The following is a 19961-nucleotide window of genomic DNA, read 5'->3' on the forward strand; positions in this document are numbered from 1 at the left end:
ACCAACATGTCTTCCATTGAGGAAGCTGGGCCTGGGGACTCTGGGCTGGGCTCTCCAATCTCTGTGGGCGAGGTCGCCGAGGTGGTTAAAAAGCTCCTCGGTGGCAGGGCCCCGGGGGTGGATGAGATCCGCCCGGAGTTCCTCAAGGTCCTGGATGTTGTAGGGTTGTGTTGGCTGATGCGACTCTTCAACATTGCATGGACATCGGGGGCAGTCCCCCTGGATTGGCAGACTGGGGTGGTGGTCCCCCTATTCAAAAAGGGGGACCGGAGGGTGTGCTCCAATTACAGGGGAGTCACACTCTTAAGCCTCCCAGGCAAAGTGTATACGGGGGTGCTGGAGAGGAGGGTCCGTCGGATAGTCGAACCTCGGATTCAGGAAGAGCAGTGTGGTTTCCGTCCTGGTCGTGGAATGCTAGACTAGCTCTATACCCTCAGGAGGGTCCTGGAGGGTGCATGGGAGTTCGCCCAACCAGTCTACATGTGCTTTGTGGACTTGGAGAAGGCGTTCGACCGTGTCCCTCGGGGGGCCCTGTGGGGGGTTCTCCGGGAGTACGAGGTGCAGGGCCCTTTGATACGGGCTGTCAGGTCCCTGTATGACCGGTGTCAGAGTCTGGTCCGCATTGCCGGCAGTAAGTCGGGCTTGTTTCCGGTGAGAGTTGGACTCCGCCAGGGCTGCCCTTTGTCACCGATTCTGTTCATTACCTTCATGGACAGAATTTCTAGGCGCAGCCAAGGTGTTGAGGGGATCCGTTTTGGTGGCCTTAGGATTGCGTCTCTGCTTTTCGCAGATGATGTGGTCCTGTTGGCTTCATCAGGTCGTGATCTGCAGCTCTCGCTGGATCGGTTCGCAGCCGAGTGTGAAGCGGCCGGGATGGGGATCAGTGCCTCCAAATCCGAGGCCATGGTCTTTAGCCGGAAAAGGGTAGAGTGCCTTCTCCGGGTCAGGGGGGGTGTCCTGCCCCAAGTGAAGGAGTTTAAGTATCTTGGGATCTTGTTCACGAATGAGGGATGAAGGGAGCGGGAGATCGACAGGCAGATTGGTGCAGCATCTGCCGTGAAGCGGGCGCTGTACCGGTCCGTCGTGGTGAAGAGAGAGCTGAGTCAAAAAGCGAAGCTCTCGATTTACCAGTCGATCTACGTTCCTACCCTCATCTATGGTCATGAACTCTGGTTCATGACCGAAAGAACGAGATCGCGGATACAAGCGGCCGAAATGGGTTTCGTCCGTAGGGTGGCTGGGCTCTCCCTTAGAGATAGGGTGAGAAGCTCGGTCATCCGGGAGGGAGTCGGAGTAGAGCCGCTGCTCCTCCACGTCGAGAGGAGCCAGTTGAGGTGGCTTGGGCATCTGTTTAGGATGCCTCCTGGACGCCTCCCTGGTGAGGTGTTCCGGGCACGTCCCACCGGGGGGAGGCCCCGGGGAAGACCCAGGACACGCTTGAGAGACTATGTTTCTCGGCTGGCCTGGGAACGCCTTGGGGTTCCTCCTGAAGAGCTGGAAGAAGTGGCTGGGGAGAGGGAAGTCTGGGCCTCCCTTCTTAAGCTGCTGCCCCCGCGACCCGACCCCGGATAAGCGGAGGAAGATGGATGGATGGATGGAACTGTTTCAGAAGAGTTATATTTTGTCTAATTGTAGTTTCAGAATGTTGTAAAAAAAAAAAAAAAAACAAATACCAAAAGAAACAGTGTTTTTGCCTTGAAATCAAAAACAAATCCAGTAGGCCCACAGGGTAATTATTTTTCATTTGTTGCATTGTATTTTAAACCAAACAAAGGAACCTTATTTTTAATAATTTTTGTTTTTTTACATTCTATCAATGGTTTTTTAGGACAACAGGGAATAAGCAGTTTTGATCACTGAAATTAAAACCAGAAAGCTAAATAATTAGGCAGTTACACGGTAAAGCACTTAGTATGTTATATTGCAAATCAAATTTAAGTGTGTACAACTGAATGCCACCATCTAAAGGCATAAGAAAAGTGTCCACAGCCACTGAACTTACAATTCAGGCAAATAACCGAAAATATTTTTTTACTTCACAAATTCTTTATTTGATAACAGCTTCTTCTTGTGTTCTGTTGGGTGAATTGGTTGGTTGCTTTTTGGAAAATAAATCATTTATAATCTCATTGTAAATTATCTGCATACAGTGTGTGTAAAATTGTTTTTGATAGAACATTGAACGTCCATTATAATACCACCCCAAATATGCTTGTACTGCCCAGTTTTACATTCCAAGCTCAGCCACTGCCTACAGCAAAGCTTGTAAAAGCCTCAGAAAAAGTAATTTCAGATAGCTGGTTAAGACCACTTGTGCTCGATCAACCCTATTAACTTTATGTATATATATATATATATATATATATATATATATATATATATATATATATATATATATATATATATATATATATATATATTAGATTATAATATATATTAGATTATTATTACACATGTAATTTGGGCGTACAGTTATATATATATATATGGAACTGTACACCCAAATTACATGTGTAATACATCATTTAAAAGCTAACACCTTCTACTATTTGAAAATATAAAAGTAGTGTGACTGTAACACAGCCGAAAATGCAGTAGCTAAAACCTGACTCAATTATTTTTTCTCTCCTCGAAAATAATAGCTTTTTTTTTTATAGCAATAACAAAGAAATGCTTGACAATAGGCAAGAATCATTGTATTAAATTTATTCTGCATCATGTCAACCACAACTGCATAAAATTGTAGACCTCTAGGTATAACAGTTCCAGTTGGCACTGGTGGCACATTGTCTCAGGGAAGTAGCTCCTTTATGTGCCAACCAAAAGAGCTTTGGCAGCACAGCTGTGATTTGAATTTACAAGCCCTTTACAAAAAGCTTTAAAAAAAAAATAAAATTAAGGGATCATTACACTTTTCAGTGGAATTGTAATGGCTGCATTCTGTTGTATAACTATAAAAACAGTTAAAATTGTGATGGGGATCAAACGTATGTTTGAAGAAGCTGACTACTATAACCAAGAAAGGTTTAGGATAAAAATATTTTAAAAAAAGTTTTACATCATGTTGGATTTCAAATTATTTATAGCCATCTGTAAATCGTTTTTTTTTATGTGTTCAGATTAATTCTGTTAAATTGGAGATTGGAGAATTGGAGAAAAAAAAAACACCTCCTGTCTGTTAAGGGCATTCTGTTCATCTTTTGATTGTGACTAAAGATTAAAGCTATTGGTTGCATTTAATCAGTCCTACCTGATGTATGCTGTATCAAATATGTTAACTTTGGTATTTTGTAGCGGAAGAATGAAACTGTTGTTATGCTTAAATAAGCTTAATGTGTATGCCCCTTCTTTTCTAGCACCATTTGTTGTGTCATATATCCTCAGGCCATCCACAGCTGATGGATAACATTAGCAGCAAAATGCTGCATATCTTCCAAAAGTCATTTGTGGATAGTGTGATCTCTTCTGCCATCATCTGTTGGGGTAGCAGCATCAAGACAAATGATTTTAAGAAGCTCAAAAAGGTGATGAAGAATATTGGATCTGGTCTGAGAATTCCTCTGGAATTATGAAGAAGAAAATATAAATAATATATATTAATAAAGAACATCATGGGGGAACCTGAGCATTCTCCTCAGGAGACTGCTAAATAACAACAGAGTGTCTTCAGTGAAAGGCTTCTCCCTATCCGGTGCCAGACAGACTGCTGTAGAAGATTATTTCTGTCTGTAGACACCCTTTATTAAGTGTTGAATAAAACCTATAAGAATCATAACAACATTAAATTTTCCTTTGGAATCCATATAGTATATTTAAATTATATAATTAAAGATATAGAAATATCAGATATAGAAAACCTGAGCACAAATTAAAAATATTACTTTATTTCTTAAAGATTTTGGTCATCAAGAAAAATATGACTAATCAAATCATACTAGTCCTGTATGCAAGGATAATACCTCGGTATTTTTGGTAATTTTAGTAAACACATGTATTTAAACCCTCTGGGATCTCTTTTTTGCCTAAAGGGGAATATAAAACACGAAATGCTGCTGGTGTGAGTGGTTTAATCCAGCCCCCTGCTGGGTAAAATCATACATATCCTAAAGAACCCCTGCTAATTCAGAGAACAAAAAGAATATCACCGTATGGAACAACAAAAAAGAAGAAAACTAAGTAAAGGCTCGTTGTACTGTACACACAGGAAGTGCCCTTTGATTGAGAAAACCAATGAGGTGCATTTGAGAGTTGGGATTGCCACACCTCCCCTTGTTACTTAAAGGTCCTGTAACAGAATAAGGACAGTGTCACAATGAATCTATTATGGCTCATACTCTTATTTCTTCATCAAGGATGTAAGTACTATTTATTTAGACAGAAGAAAACAAAATGCACATAACCTCGGGTATTGCTGTCTTTATTGTCTTTTTAATATTTGATATACTTTTCACATGTGCTTGTTCTCTACAATCCAGATACTTCGGTTCCAGTGGTCACAGTTGAACCTGGTCAATCTGTGACTTTGACATGTGCTTTCAGTAGGACATATCAGAGCAACACATGGCTTTACTGGTACAAACAGAGTGCTGGAAATACTCTCAATTTAATCTTATTGCAGCAGAGAACTACAAGCCCCCAATATGGACGAGATTTCTCTCCTTCAAAATTCCATTTAACACACTCTGCGGAAAGAAGCAATCTCACAATTTTCTCAACAGTTCAAGAAGATGAGGGGATGTATCACTGTGCTCAAATGGATGCGCTTGAATCTATGTGGAGTGGGACTTATTTATCAATAAAAGGTAAATAAGTTGGTTTTTTTTTACAGCTGTTTAGAAAATGTTTAGGTCACAAATTAAGTGAAATCCAGCAGATTCTTGCTGAACAATGTGTAATATGTAACATGATTCAGAGGACATAAAACATGATTCAGAGGACAAATCGTTATCCTGGTACTAAATTGTTTGTCCAATTAAATTTAAAATGCATATTTTATGTTCTTATTGCTTTATGAATTTGAGCAACATATGAAATCGATGCAAATTGAAGGACAAACTTTGTTAAGTTCACATTACACATCCTAAGTTATTCTACTTTTGACATTATTCCTCCAAGCTCAAGAAAAGTACAAATATTTATTTCAAATAGTATTTGACACTGTGTAATCAAGGTAAAAAAGGTGTCTATGTGTTAGTTCTAATGTTTTTAACATTTAAATGTCTTAGCTGGGTATGAAAATTAAATAAATCCATGTTAAACCCTGAAAAAAACCCATCAACATAAGTAAATAACAACAATAAGAAAGTACTGTTTTATAGGATAAAAAAAAATAAAAAAAAAATATATATATATATATACATACATACATACATATGTATGTATATATATGTGTATAGACATATACATATATACATATATATATACACACATATATACACACACACACATATATATATATATATATATATATATATATATATATATATATACACACATATATATATATATATATATATATATATATACATATATATATACACACATATAAATATATATATAGGTAGATTTAAAAAAAGAAATAGAATAAAACCTAAAATGCAAAATCTTTAACTATCTATTAAACATAACAATAAATTGAGTTTAATCGATTAATCTGCCTGAAAAAATGTGACTTAATAAAGGGTGTCTTTAACCATATTTGGTGTAAATAGTCTTTTTGCTCCATTTGCTACTTTAGATATAATATACGTTTATTTATATTGAACAATTATATAATTAAATTTTATTTTAATTCTCATCCCTTAGGAAGCGCTCGTAAAACATCGACATACGCTGTTCTTCAGCACTCAGCAGTCAACGATCATCCAGCAGACCCAGAGACTCTGCAGTGTTCACTTCTCTCTGACTCTGAGAACAAAACTTGTGCAGGAGAACCAACTGTGTTCTGGTTCAGATCTACATCAGAAACTTCTTTCCCTGATATTATATACAAGGATGCAAAAAGAAGTTACAATTGTGAGACTAGATCTGACACTCAGAAGAGATGTTTTTATAACTTCTCTAAGAACATTAACTCTTCTGATTCTGGGACATACCACTGTGCTGTGGCCACATGTGGACAGATACTATTTGCTAAAGAAATACATATTAAAAAAGGTATGATTTGTATATATCTTCAGAGGTGTTCTACAAAATGGACAGTATCATAAAGAAATTTGTTTGATTGAAAAAAAATGACGTACTTTTTCTTGTTTTTTTAGATAAAACAAATCCATTCAATGTGAATGTGGCTACAGTAGTCATAATAATTTGTTTGGCCATTTCTATAATCGGTAATATAGTGTTGATCTGCTTTCGAACAAAAAACTCACAAGCTGAGAAATTTAAAGGTTTGTTTAAATTTAAAGTTAAAATTCCTTTAATTTCTTGAATTCAAATGTATTAAATTGCATCCTTTTATTCCAAATTAACAGAATGCTCTTCCTCCAAGAGAAGAAACCACTTCAGCTCAAAAGTAAATAACGTAAGTAATATCTCTAAATGTATGTATTTGTTTGATAATGCCATAAACAACACATCTGAACAGATTAAAAAACTAATGCATTTCTTTAAACAGACTGAAGATGGACCTGATCTTAATTATGCTGCATTGCATTACTCAAGAGGGAGAACATCACAAGAAAATAAAAGAGAATTTATGACAGAATGTGTGTATTCACAAGTTCAAGGATCAGTTTGAGCAAATGTACTGTGGACTGAAAAAGAATGTTAATAGAAAAAGATGATGTGATGGAAAAGTACTACCAATAGAAAAGTAGTACATTTTCAGTTTTGGATGAGGAGTTTGCCTACATAATGTGGTGTTTTTAAAACATTAAACATGCTGGCTTTTTATATATGTACAAAAATTTCGAAGTTGTAGTTTGTTACTTTGAAAAGAGATTTTTTAATCTAACTGCTTTAAGTCTTGCTCTGCTACTCTTCCTGAAGGCGCTGAAAGCTGAAGTTTACCTACTGATTATTAACATAATTACCTTTTCTTTATATAATACAGTTCAGAAATACTTTATCCATCGCAAAGGGAAATTACATTTTGTTGGGTTTTCTTTCAGTCAGTTGTATTTTTCAATAGCTGTAGGCAGGAAGAATCTTGTCATGTTCTGCACTCAGTTCTCCTACCCGTAAGTTTCTCTTTTTTGAATGAAATTATTTTATTCACTGTGCTGCTTTTGAGTTCCTGTTTGTACTATCTGGCTTTGGATGGGCTTTACCGTGTCTCTCAACCTACAAGGCTGCTGCAGTGCAAGTATTATCTTTGGCAAATACAAAACAAAACTAAGTACAGAAATAGAATAGACAAGAGAAGAGAGTGTCAGATTTTAACAAGGGTAGTTTTATTTTGAACTCATTTTAATGTCAGGGAAAAAAAAAAGAAAAGTAATTTTCAAACAAATGCTGAAATTTCTTATCATAGTTTGAGTCTAAAATATCAAATTTAACACACAGCTGATGCTTACAAATAAAAATGATTGCTGGAGCAAAGTAGGTAACTACAAATGGCAGCAAGATTCTAATTGTAAAAGAGACTGAGCTTTGGGGCACTCTTATGCTGCGTTCGCACCATAATCGTTTCAAGCATCAAAAATGCTTAAACACTGAAATTTAGATGCTGGATTAAACTAGTCAAGTTGATTTGATTCTTCAACGCTTTGGATGCTCTGCACTCTGGTTGTTTATCTGCTCTGTGTTGTATCTTCTAGCTAAAGAGCAGCCTGGCTTTATTTACTTTCAAGAGTTGAAAAAATACTTTGGACATGCTTTTAAGCAACAAAGTCAACGTCAAAAAATCATCTTTGCATTCAGTTCAGTAGGATGATCCTACTACAATACATACTGTAGTTCTTGTTCGAAGCTCGCCCTACAAAAGAATGGTGACCTGTCCAGGATGTTCCCTGGCAGCATTGAAAATCCCCCTTAAAAGCTCTCCTCAGCGGCCATCGGTAGCAGCTGAAAGTGAATATTTTAAGGTTTTAAAGTAGTTTTTAAGATTTGCAGTCAAAACTGAAATTACAAGAATACACAGTTGAATATTTCTCAGCAGGTTGTAACATTGTTAGTTAATTTTGGTAGTTATGAACTGTTTTGCTATTGTTTGTTGCAGTATTAATGATCAGAGCTCGCTCTCCTTTCCGTGTACATAACAATCCATTCTTCCGGCTTTTTTTTTTTTTAACCTTTGGAGTTAAATTCCTCGATATTTATTTATTTTTCATATTCAGAAGCTACACAGAAGCGACAACAGCTAGAAGGTAGTGTATGTCTCCTCCCAAAAAACTCCTGGTTCAGCTTTTCTGATTGGTCGACGCTCCAGCTTCCAGTAGGAAACTAAATATTCTGAACTTCAGCGTTGAACGCCTGGATGCTCCAACTCCAGAACACTCAGATGTGCCTCTCCTGACATTCAGACTCAACGCTGCACCTCTCAACCCTTTGCCCCGTAGACTTTGCATGTAAATCACACGCTTTTAAACTGAAAAGGCGCCTGGTTTGGACACGCATTATGATCACAAGAGTTGTATAAATGAGACTGCTACAGAGCAGACAGCATTGCAGTATGCATCAGCTGTGCTCTTACATAAACTGTATAGTGGTGGTAACAGTTTTCTATGAGCTATAATGCATTATTATGCAAGACAATCACCACAAACTAAAAGAAACATGGGGGCTGCTTCAAGTAAACCACCTTTTGCAAAGGTTCTGTTGCGAAAGTTTACCAGAAGATTATAAATATATTAAAATAACTAGAACTGGAAGTTTTAGTTTATTAATAGGTAATACAAATCAAGGGAAAAACTTATTAATTGTTATCAGTTGAGTGATTATAACTGTAATTTGCCGACTGACCAGGGTTTTAGCCTCTTACCTAAAAGGTTGGACTCCTGAAACCGGCTCTTAAAAAGCCAGTTGTCCTTTACCAATTTAGTAATTTAGACTATGGCTATCAGCAACTTTATTAACCACCAACCAAATAAATGTGTCTCTGTTCATTCGGATGCTACTGAAAGAAGAGTAAGTCCAGCCTGAGTGATAAATCGTTTACTGTGTAAAATGAACACAAAGGACCATGGATTAAAATACAATGGTACCTTTATTAGATACAATCACACAGTATTAAGTATAAAGAAATAAAAGGGGAAGAGGGGTGTAAGAGTCCATTCAAAGTCTGAGGGATGTTCGCAGTTTAAGGCTTCATGCATTTTAAAGTGTCCTTTATAATAGCAGCAGATAAATGTAAATAAACCCTGACGAGATTTGGATCAATCGGCTGCAATAATAACAGGTGATTTTGCAAAGGGGGTTCATTTTATAACTCACAGTAACACAGGACATCTCCCTTTTAGCTATAGTGAGTTCCTTGCACCTCCTTGTTGCGGCTCCATGTCTCAATCTCAGGTAATCATGGTTTCTAACGGCTCCTTCGACGAACAGCGATTGGGGGCCCTATTGTTCGACGGTTAGGTTCAGTTTAGCAGACTTGGATCAACCCTTTTCTGTCTCTGCTGCAGTAGGCTTCAGGAAAACACTGTGTTCAACTCGGTTAGAATTGCATGAAGAATAAAAACAATGTGTTAAGCTCCTTCTGAATCATGGGAAAAGCCAGGCTGAATCGGTCCAGCGAGTGCAGACTTCTCCGGAGGGATTTGGTTGCCGCGTAGCGTAGCCTTCAGCTGGAATCACTTTGTCTGACCTCTAGCGGCAGAGAGCCATCGGCAAAATAGGACGTTGAATCGGGAAGTTACCTCTTTCCTAACCTCCGCCAGAGGGGTGTGTGTTCAGAGTGGAGTAGTTCTATTACATCAGCGACACTTGATCACAACAGTCCTCTGCATCATACAGTCTCCAGCTAATTGTTATAGCATCCGTGTAGAACAATCTGTCTGACAGTGTCATGGCCAAATGCAAAACAAGGTTGTGCACCAATACAGTCCAGCAAATCCTGCAGAATGAGCGCAAACTTAATTGAACAAAAACAAGAAATAATTGCTTATACAAGAGATTCCCAACTAGATGGAGAACAAATTTGGACATGACAAAAATCTTCCACAGAAATTAGTACTGTGGATTGAAAAATATATTGCACCAGAGTGCATTCAATTAAAAGGGATCAGTGAAATGTCGAAGGTTCATTTCTTTTTTCTTCCTGTTTTGAGTTACTGCTCATTGCCTTTTTGTGACATCTTGCAGCCAATATAATTCTGTGCTGTTCAATTTCCTATGTACATCCTGTAAAAGTCAGTTAGAGTGACATTTCAAGGCTGTTAGCTTACTGTCTACTATGATGACCTTTTAAGTTTTGTTTTTACTTTATTTTGGAACTTTGTGGTTTGTGAGAGAGCAGCGACAGCCTTTGAGAGAGTCCTGAGAGGGTGTGTAGCTTTGAAATAAATATATGAGAAAACATCTGGGCCATTTGCCAATTTCTCTTCGAAGAAGTCACAAGGCAGGCCTAAAACAAAGCAGGTAAATGTTCTCTAATTTGTGTTTATATAAATTATTTTAATAAACATAAATTGAATAAATTCAGTTAATACTTAAATATGTCTCTTCTTCGATGCAGACTCTCTGGGGAAATCTCCTATCAAATTAAAGAACTGAGCGTCAAGACAAAATTTGATCATAATTGTAAGATTTACTTCCACTGAATAGTAAATTGAATTAATTACTAACGACAGGCTGGTGCATCCCTCTAAGGCATGTGAGATCTACAATGGAAGTTGAGGAGTCATATTTTATTCTTTCTGAAAGGAGGGGATACATCAGCCTCCATGAACCTTGTCAAAGCAGCTAAAATAAACAATGAAAGACATGAAGCATTTCTTTAAAATCAGGACTGAAATAATCAGTGCTCATCAAATGGTATGACTCCTGTGAAAAATAAAGCAGCTAATAACTGGTACATTTAAGCTGATCCAGTGTAGGCTAACAAAGAGACCAACCAATAGGACACAATCGTTCTAAGATTAGAAAATGCAAAGGGTCATTTTAGCCTCCTCTGCATTTTCAACATTATGTAACTCTCCTATAAATGTAAACCTACGTATCCATCTCAGACTTCATGCAATTTTCTAGAATGACAATTCTTTTGCATATTCTAAGTTTTGAGATGTCTGTGCTATAGACTAAAAACACTGATTATTTATGCCTAGAACCACGACGGAGTAATTTTTACCTCATACAAACAATGTAAACTCCTTGCTACGAAAACAATTAAGCTTGAGGTCCAACATCTCTGATATTCTACTAGCAAACAAATCATAGAATAGATTTCATTAGTTTTAACTTTTGAACAGCAAGCACCTCCCAGACCTGTCATCCACACCGAGCAGACCAAGCATGCTAGTTAGTTAGGGGAAAAGAGCAAACTTTAGGACCAAACCCACCTACACAAACAACAAAACCACAAAAGTATGCATGGAGTACCAGCATGCAGCCTGTGGTCAGTGTACAAGCAGAATTTGCATCCTCCATGACAGATCATGTCGTGAATAACAAAGATGTCTTATTGCATGTAGTATAAGGCCGCTGCCATCTTTCATTTCCATTTAAATTAACTGAGACAGAAAAAATGAAAAAAAAAACATTCCTAATTGTTAATATTCCCCCCACTTGGTTCTATATTCTAATAGGTTAACTCTACATGTATATGCATTAAAAGTATAAACATCCCTGCCTGCCTTGGGTTTTTCTATGTAATCTACATTTGACCATTTAACACTCATGAAGAAATGCGAGATTGCCTTGGCAAATGCCTGTGTAAATTATCTTTCATCTGGGTCATGGCAACTGAAAACTATTAAATAAAAAAATCTTCCCATGAAATAAAAAAATATGTAAAAATATTCTCGTATTTTATATCAAGGTTATTTAACCAAAGATTTATAATTTCTTTATTTATTATTTATTTTTTTCATTATGGAGTGCTATTTTTGACACAAGCTACTTTACATATTCAATGACTTTTTTTAGTTTAAGCTCTGTTTTTCAGTTTAAGCTCCTTTTATTTCATGTTCTTATATTTAATTAATTCAGAATGTTGGCTCCAGAATTCAGGCGAGACAGAAAGTGGAAATGTCCAAAGGGTTTATTTAAATAAAGGTAGTGCTGCTGCTCGTCAGCTCACTGGATTCTCTGCAGCAGTAGAGGTTCAGGTCAGCGACTTCAAAACTCAAACGAGGAGCACCAGTGAGCATGAAGGCCAGCAACCTGGCAAAGTTCAGTCCTAACCAAGAAGAAGGAGTGAAGTTCAGAGGAGTGGAACTCCATTCTTTGTTGCGGAGCTCGTACCAGAGATCCAGAAGAGAAGAGGAGCAGCGTCTTTCAGTAGCCAGAGCATACAGGGGAACCAATTAGATGGGTTAATCCAACCAGGAGGGTTAATCCAAGCTTTTGTCAGAAGACAGGTCCAAGGTTTACATCAGGCGTAATCCAGGTAAATGCCCTGAAATACAGGGCAGGCAAAACAGAGCAGAACAGGAGCAGCAAAAACTCAGAATTCCATGGACAGAAACTGGTCCTGAACGGACAGAACTAAACACAGGGAATGCTAAAAGCTATAATAATCTGACACCAGAGGCTGGGATAGAGAGGCTTAAATAGCAGCAGGAACAGGTGGATCTGATGAGAGATAGTGAGCGCAGGGCAGAGCTACAGTAAGCAGATGAGAGCAAAAAGAGGAAAACCCACCCTGAAGGTGCCAAGATTAGGAAGAGCTTTATCTGAGTTTTATCCGTTAAGCAGAGTGCATCTGCCTTACACAAACAGAAGTACTTCCATCATGACGAACAATCAAACCAAAGTATTGCTGAGCTCTGTTTTTCCTGTCACTAACCGATCCGTTCGGGAAGCACGATCCGTACCATCAGCTCATAGGCCACCATAAAACATGTAATTATTATACTAAAATTACTTATTTCTATCCTTAAATCCCCAAAGAATGCTTGACTACAATGCCTTTAATGGCTTTTCTGAGCCAATTGGATACTTTTTTCATTCTTTCTGTTAAACTGTTTGTATTATTTCATCATTAGGCATGCTCAAAGCAGTCCGGCAACATATGATTACACCATTTGTGTCTGGAATGTGTGTAGTGGTTTTATGCACAAAACTATGACAAAAACCTGACTAAATCAGGAAATAAAACAGTATAATTGGATGTAAGGAGAGTGGAGACAGAGGACACTATGTAATGCGTATTACTTTGGGTATGCTGGCCTGATGGGGTATGCTGAGATGACAGTTATAGTGTCAGACTACCATACACGTTTGCAAATGCGTATGCAAATCTGATGTCTTGCCCATACTTATTGCAATGGGTATGCCGGCCTGACGTGGTATGCTGAACTGACAGAACATTATTACTCACAAGTCTGACATTGATGATGTTTTGTATTAGAGCATGTGCTACTTTCTGTTAAATTAAGCAGAGAGCTGGTCCTCCATTAAAAAAAGGTTTTATATATATATATATATATATATATATATATATATATATATATATATATATATATATAATAATAGAAATGGTTTAGGGCCGCAAATTGATCCCAGGGGCACAACACAAGCGATGTACTGTCTTCTAGATGATTTCTTGCTTTAGAGGTATTTATTTTTTTGTTTTTACGGCGCTAGTGGCTTGTTTTTATGGACAGTAGGCTGACAGTAAAGGGTGTATGAGGGAGGGGGAGAGACATGTTGGAAAAGACCACAGGCCGGATTCAAACCTGGGTCGGCCACGTCGAGGACTAAGGCATCTATACATGGGTTGTGTGCGCTAACCACTGCGCCACCAAAACACGCCCCCTTTAGAGGTATTTTACCTTAACAATACAACTAACAACAAAATAAAAATTGAGGACATTCTAATCATTCTGTTACTATAAAGACATAAATGCAGATCATTATTTTCTATATCTTTTAAATCTTGTCTTACTGTATTTTGAATTTAGAGTCTTTATTTAATATGATAGGTTGATTTTGAGCTTCTCAGAGAGAGCTATAAAATGTAAAAAGACTATTCTGTCTATTCTGGACCTTAAGTCAGAATATCCATGCCATCTTTCTCATTTTAAAGCAAGCTATTTGATTTTTCAATCTCATCTGCAATCTAATTAAAAATAATCTAATTAAGACTAGTATTTGTTAATCTATATCGTTTTGCTAAACTAAGAGTGGCAATACGCAGCACATTGAGAGCAGCTCTAAGATGGTGAATACAGACAGCAATTAACCTTGTCAACTGAAAACCAACAAAGGTGGGAATAGCCTTTCATTTAATGAAATAGAATTGCTGTTCAGGGTCCTGATTGACTGGCCTGGATACAGACCCTGCACCGACAGTTAGGGAAAACTTGCTTAAATAATACTATTGTAGCCTAACTTCTCTAAATTGAATTCCTTTCATTTACGAATTTTCCAATTATTTTCTCATTTAAAATTATCTGTTATGTGCAACTGATGTTTGCTTCCCTTGAACTAGAGACACATCATTACAATACTTTGCTTAAAAGTGCTAAATTTTATAGTTATGTGAATATCCACTCCAGTGATAAAATAATTTATCTCTTTTGTATTGCACATAAGCTGCAGCGCTTCCGAGAGTGCAAACAGTGACCAACAAACAGGAAACATGGGGTGTGATTTTGCAGATAGACCCCTGATGTCATGGCTTTTGTTAAGTGATCAAAACAAGTTTTGTAGTTATAAACATCTCAGTTTTTGCAGTGCTCACAAAACAGGATGTTGTAGTATCCTTTAAAAAATAAATAAATAAAAAAGCTTTCTGGCAGAGGGACATCATTGAGCCCCTGACTGGATTTGAAGGGTCTAACTAGAGATGCAGGACTCAGAGATTTAATAAATGCATAATTAAAAGTAGGATCTCTAAAAAAGATAGAGATGCCATTTATGAAAATATTATCTGCAAGTAAACAAGAATTCCAGAAATTATTAAACTAATTTACATGTGGGATTACTTCAGGCATGTAGCCTATTTTCAAAAAATGATAAGCTTAGGTTACAAGATTCATAAAATCAGTTACATCAAACAAATCTATATTATTTCTTGATGTATTTCTATATTTTACACAAATGTTTATGGAGCAAAGGATATCAAACAAACTAAAAAGATCATGCCACAGTAATGAATGGAGTGCTAGATTCCACATTGGTGTATTGACACGTAGGACAGTATTAGGCAGCCATATATATGTTGTCAAATTTAACAGATGACTAATAACAAAAACTAGTTAGCTGCAACCCTCGCCTGAGGACCTGGGCTCTGCCACTTCAACAAAGTAGGATGTACTTTCTTGCATTACAGCATATTCAAAGAAAATGTTTGACAAACTAGATGTATAAAATCAACATTTGTACTCACCTTAGTCAGTTACTGCCAATGCTGTTGGAGCAAAGCACTGCAGCTGTCCACAACCTCATTGCTCAACAAGCCCCAGGAAAGCCAGAAAGTACTAGGTCTCTAGTATGATTAAAATGAAGCCCCAGGAAAATGAAAATACAAAGGTATATGTGCATGGAAAAGGTCTCTCAAGAGCCCCAAGGCTTTTAAATTGCAATGTTAAAGGTTTGATGATAAAGCCATGGCAGGACCAAATAAATTTCCTGAAGAGAGCTGGTATCACAGTTTCTGAGAGGACCATTTGCATCCTGTCACAAAGGGTTAAAGTTCTGAAGTACACACAAGTTGCTCCTGCTTATTTCAGCATGTTAAGGCCCCTCTGAAGTCTATTAAAGACTATCTGGTTGTCCAGATGAAGAATATGAGAAGCTGGGTGTTCTGATGATGCATAAATTTAGCTTTTTGTTCATATATTTTGGTGCAACGCAAATAACATCATCCCTTATCTGAAGCATTGTGCATTATTTTTTGTGGATGTTTTTCTGTAAAGGGAACAGGACGACTTCACCATACTAAAGGGAGGACAAATGGGCCGATGTATCAGGAGTTCTTTGCTAACAACTTCCTTCAACAACCGGAAGCACACAGCGAAGGAAACTAAGGATTAGCTCCTTAGGAAGCATCTCAAGGTCCTGTTGTGGCCTCGCAAGTCTTCAAATATAAAACAAATTCAAAATCTGTCCAATGACAGCCCCAAAACCTAAATTATATCTGATATCTGTTATAATAAGTAAAGCTTTCTGTACCAAACTTTTGTTTTAATGATGTCATAATCTTGGCACTGATGCCTGATCTGATTTATATACTCATTTCACACACCTGCTTTACTCCACCCAGTTCTGGTTACCTGCTTATCTGATCCACCTGTACTATCTTTAACTTACTCTTTAACTAGCCTTCAGAGCCAGAATATTTTCAATCCATTGGTGAGAAGTTTTCTAGCGTAACTATATTCTGATTACCTGATCCTGACCTGTTCTGCCTCTTGCCCTCTGAGCCTGCCTGTCCCCATCTGATCTGTTTACCTGCCTCTGACTCCTGCCAGATCTCTGCCTGTCTGTGTACTGAATCTGGACCTATTAACCGACTCTGTTCTGGATTCTCTCTCAGTACCTCACTGGATCTCTGACCTCCTGGCTCTGACAACCAAGCACGTCAACAACATTCACTTCGCCCTTTGGATTTTCTTGCCAACCTTCGTTTGTTCTTTTTATCTCTTGCCTTTCCTCCGAACCATGATACATCAGCATCTGGGACTTTAATTGTGCCAAGCTCCATGCTGCGTTGGCAGATGACCACCTGTGACCAACCTCACCCTCTGGGCTTGGACTGAATTATAAGACCAGGTTAGTGACTCCCATGTATGTTATCATCCACTTCCAGAAAGACATGGTCGCTAACCTTTTTTCTCCTCTTGCAGAGGTTCCTGCCTTAAATGCCGACGCTGCTCACTTCGGTTCTGTTTTCAATAAACATTTTGAGAAATCTGTCTGTCTGCCTCGAATACTCAATCCAACTTTTCTGAGCCTTGACAGTTGAATGACACCTTTTCCAGCTCTGCTGAGGGGTGGCACTCCCAGGCCAGAAAAGAGACATAGTCCTCCCACTGTGTCCTGGCTTTTCCCTTGGGCCTTCCCACGATGGTAGGTGCCAGGAATACTTCCCAGGAAGGTGTCCAGGGAGCTTAGATGTCATCCCCACCTCGGTGTACTACACTCGATGTGAAGAGCCGATCTTTACGGGAGTGACCAGCTACCTTGCAGAGAAAATTCATATCAGCTGCTTGTTTCTGGAATCTTCATACAATGTGATTACAGATGACAGTCAGTTGAAGAAAACTTAATGATTAAAGTGAAAGCCTTCTACATACTTTGCAAATTAGGGAAACCTGCAAAACCAGCAGTTTATCAAATATGTGTTCTCTCCTCTAACCAGAATTTAATCCACCTTTTAAAGAAAATTGAAATGTGTTTATTATATATAAACAACTTTTTTATAGTTATGTTTAAAAGGAAAGTGTACACATTCTGTCTTATGTTTTAATGTAGGAAAGAGGGGTTTTATTATTTCCACTGTGGTTGTAGAGGAGTGACAGCTCATGATTAAAAAGGCCAATCAGGTTGTTCTAAAATTTGTTCACTCCCACCCTGAAAGTTTATATTAGGAGGGTTCATAGTATGATTTCGCCTGTTAGTTAGATGTAGGTTGTATAGTGGAATCAAAGAAAAATGCTCGTCCTATTTTATACGCTGCTGCTCATGCTTAATTTTGGATGTAAGTATTCTTAAATATAGATTAGTAATTGAAGCACTGTGATTTTTACATGTAAAATTAAGTTATTGCTTTTTTAATACTGAGAATATTTGTGGGTTAATTTCCAGTTTGCACTGAAGATTTTAAGTTTAAGGTAAAGACCGTCACTGCTGGAAAAAACGTCACCCTGACATGCCCTCGTCAGACCGCTACTCTCTACCAAGAAACTTTGTACTGGATCCGACTGGTTTCTGGAAACTGGCCTGAATTTCTGGGCGCAACATTTAACTTTGAGTTTGATGAAGTTTCAAAGATTCCTTACATTGAGACAAAACAGGACCAAGGAGAATTCCTTCTTCATATTAATGAAGCTCAACAAAATGATACTGGACTTTATTACTGTATTAAAGTCAGACAACTTGACTTCATATTTATGAATGGAACATTTTTAAAGATTAAAGGTAACATTTAAGTTTAAGATAATAGCTACATATTCTTATTCATATCACAGCATTTCTTTGCCTGTTGTGAGGGTGCAACTTTTTTTTTTTCAGGAGATAAATCAGACGTAACTGCTGTTCTTCAGAAGCCTCCATCTGGTCCAGTCTATCCAGAACTTCCAGAGGCTTTACAGTGTTCAGTTCTGTCCAACTCAGAGAGGTCAACATGTCCAGCAGATAACAAAGTGTACTGGGTTCAAAGCTGGGTCAGATGACTCTCATCCTAATCTACTTTATTTACAAGGAAACAGTTTAGATGAATGTGAGAAGATTTCTGAAGCTCCATCGATACAAAAATGTTTCTACAACTTCTCTGAGACTGTAGACCCTGGAACTTATTATTGTGCTGTGGCTGCATGTGGTCAGATATTATTTGGAAATGGAGAAAAACTGGAGGGTATCTAGAGAACCTTTCTAAACAAAATGATTATTAAATAGTTAATGATTCATAGAATTCCAAATTAATCATCCTTCTTTTTTTTTCTTTAAACTTTGTAGGTGCCAATGTACAGGATTTTTCCAAACTTGTCCTTCCATCATTATGCGCGGCTTTGGTGATAAGTCTGGTTGTAATTGCTGGGCTTATTTATAAAATTAAGAAGAAAACCTGTGGTTGTTGCAATGGTAAAGCAAGTTTCAATTTTTTGATTGCCTAAGTAATTATTTATAGGTTTCTGGATTCTTATAATTCAATGTTTGGTCACTCTGCAAACAGATCCTGTGCTGAAGATTGGTGAGAACGTACAGGTAAGGTGACAAAATATTTTTGTACACTATATTTAGTTATGTTTAGTAAAGATTATTCTTAAAGCTTAAATTTATTACATATTCCTTTCAGAAGGATAAAAACACTCTGGTTTATTCTGCCCCTACGTTTAAGAAGAATAAAGCTAATAAAGTGGAAAGAAGAAATGTAAGAACAGCGCAAGAGGAAACGGTCTACACGGATGTTAAAACATTTTATTAGATTTAGTTTAAAATATTGTGGATAATTAAATTTAGTTGTTTTTTTGTTTTTTTTTAATGGACCAAAAGTAAAATCCATAATGTATATATCCAAAACGCTTTTGTAAATCTTACAGTGCATCAGAGATTTTAGAAATAGTAATATAAACAATGTATAATTATTAACTTCTTAAAGGTAGAAGATGGTGTAATCCCTAACTTTTCTACTCGATTTTTGGACGTTTGTGATTCCTTTTTTTTGTTTTTATCTTAATTGTTTTTTTCTTAGTTGCTTTTGAGAAAACAAATCTAAACAAGAAAAAGGTTGGAATAATAAAACCTGCATTAAAGACTTAACTTTTCTTTAAACTACATCGTTGATGTTTTTTAAACAATTTTTATTATGGTAAGAGTTGGTCATTTTAGACTGAATTTGTTGCACAGTTTACAATATTTATGTATCATGCAGGGGTGATCGTTTTATCAAAAAAATATTTCTTTGAACTGATATAGAATTTAGAGAATAGAAATTACCTGTACTGTACCTTATTTGGAACATTTTACACAACCTAGCAGCAAAGTAATTTTTGAGTGGAATGAATGGCAACACGGATAAAAAATATGCAAACAAAAACAATTACTTTCCTGACAATGTCTCTCTCTCAGGGAAAGATGAATCAGTAAACTTTGAGGTTGCAGAGATATTCATTATAGTAATTCCTGTTGTGAGATACTTAATAAATAGTAAACTATAAAATGAGATGCAAAAACAGTATTTATTTTCTTTC

General features: G+C 37.2%; 1 pseudogene; it reads left to right on the top strand.

Annotated features, from left to right (window-relative positions):
- Positions 1-9459: 9459 nt before the first annotated feature.
- LOC119798109 lies at positions 9460-19195 on the top strand (annotated as a pseudogene).
- The last annotated feature ends 766 nt before the right edge of the window (positions 19196-19961 follow it).

Source organism: Cyprinodon tularosa, unplaced genomic scaffold (assembly GCF_016077235.1).
Source record: "Cyprinodon tularosa strain WSP-4 unplaced genomic scaffold, ASM1607723v1 ctg61, whole genome shotgun sequence".
Taxonomy (NCBI): domain Eukaryota; kingdom Metazoa; phylum Chordata; class Actinopteri; order Cyprinodontiformes; family Cyprinodontidae; genus Cyprinodon; species Cyprinodon tularosa.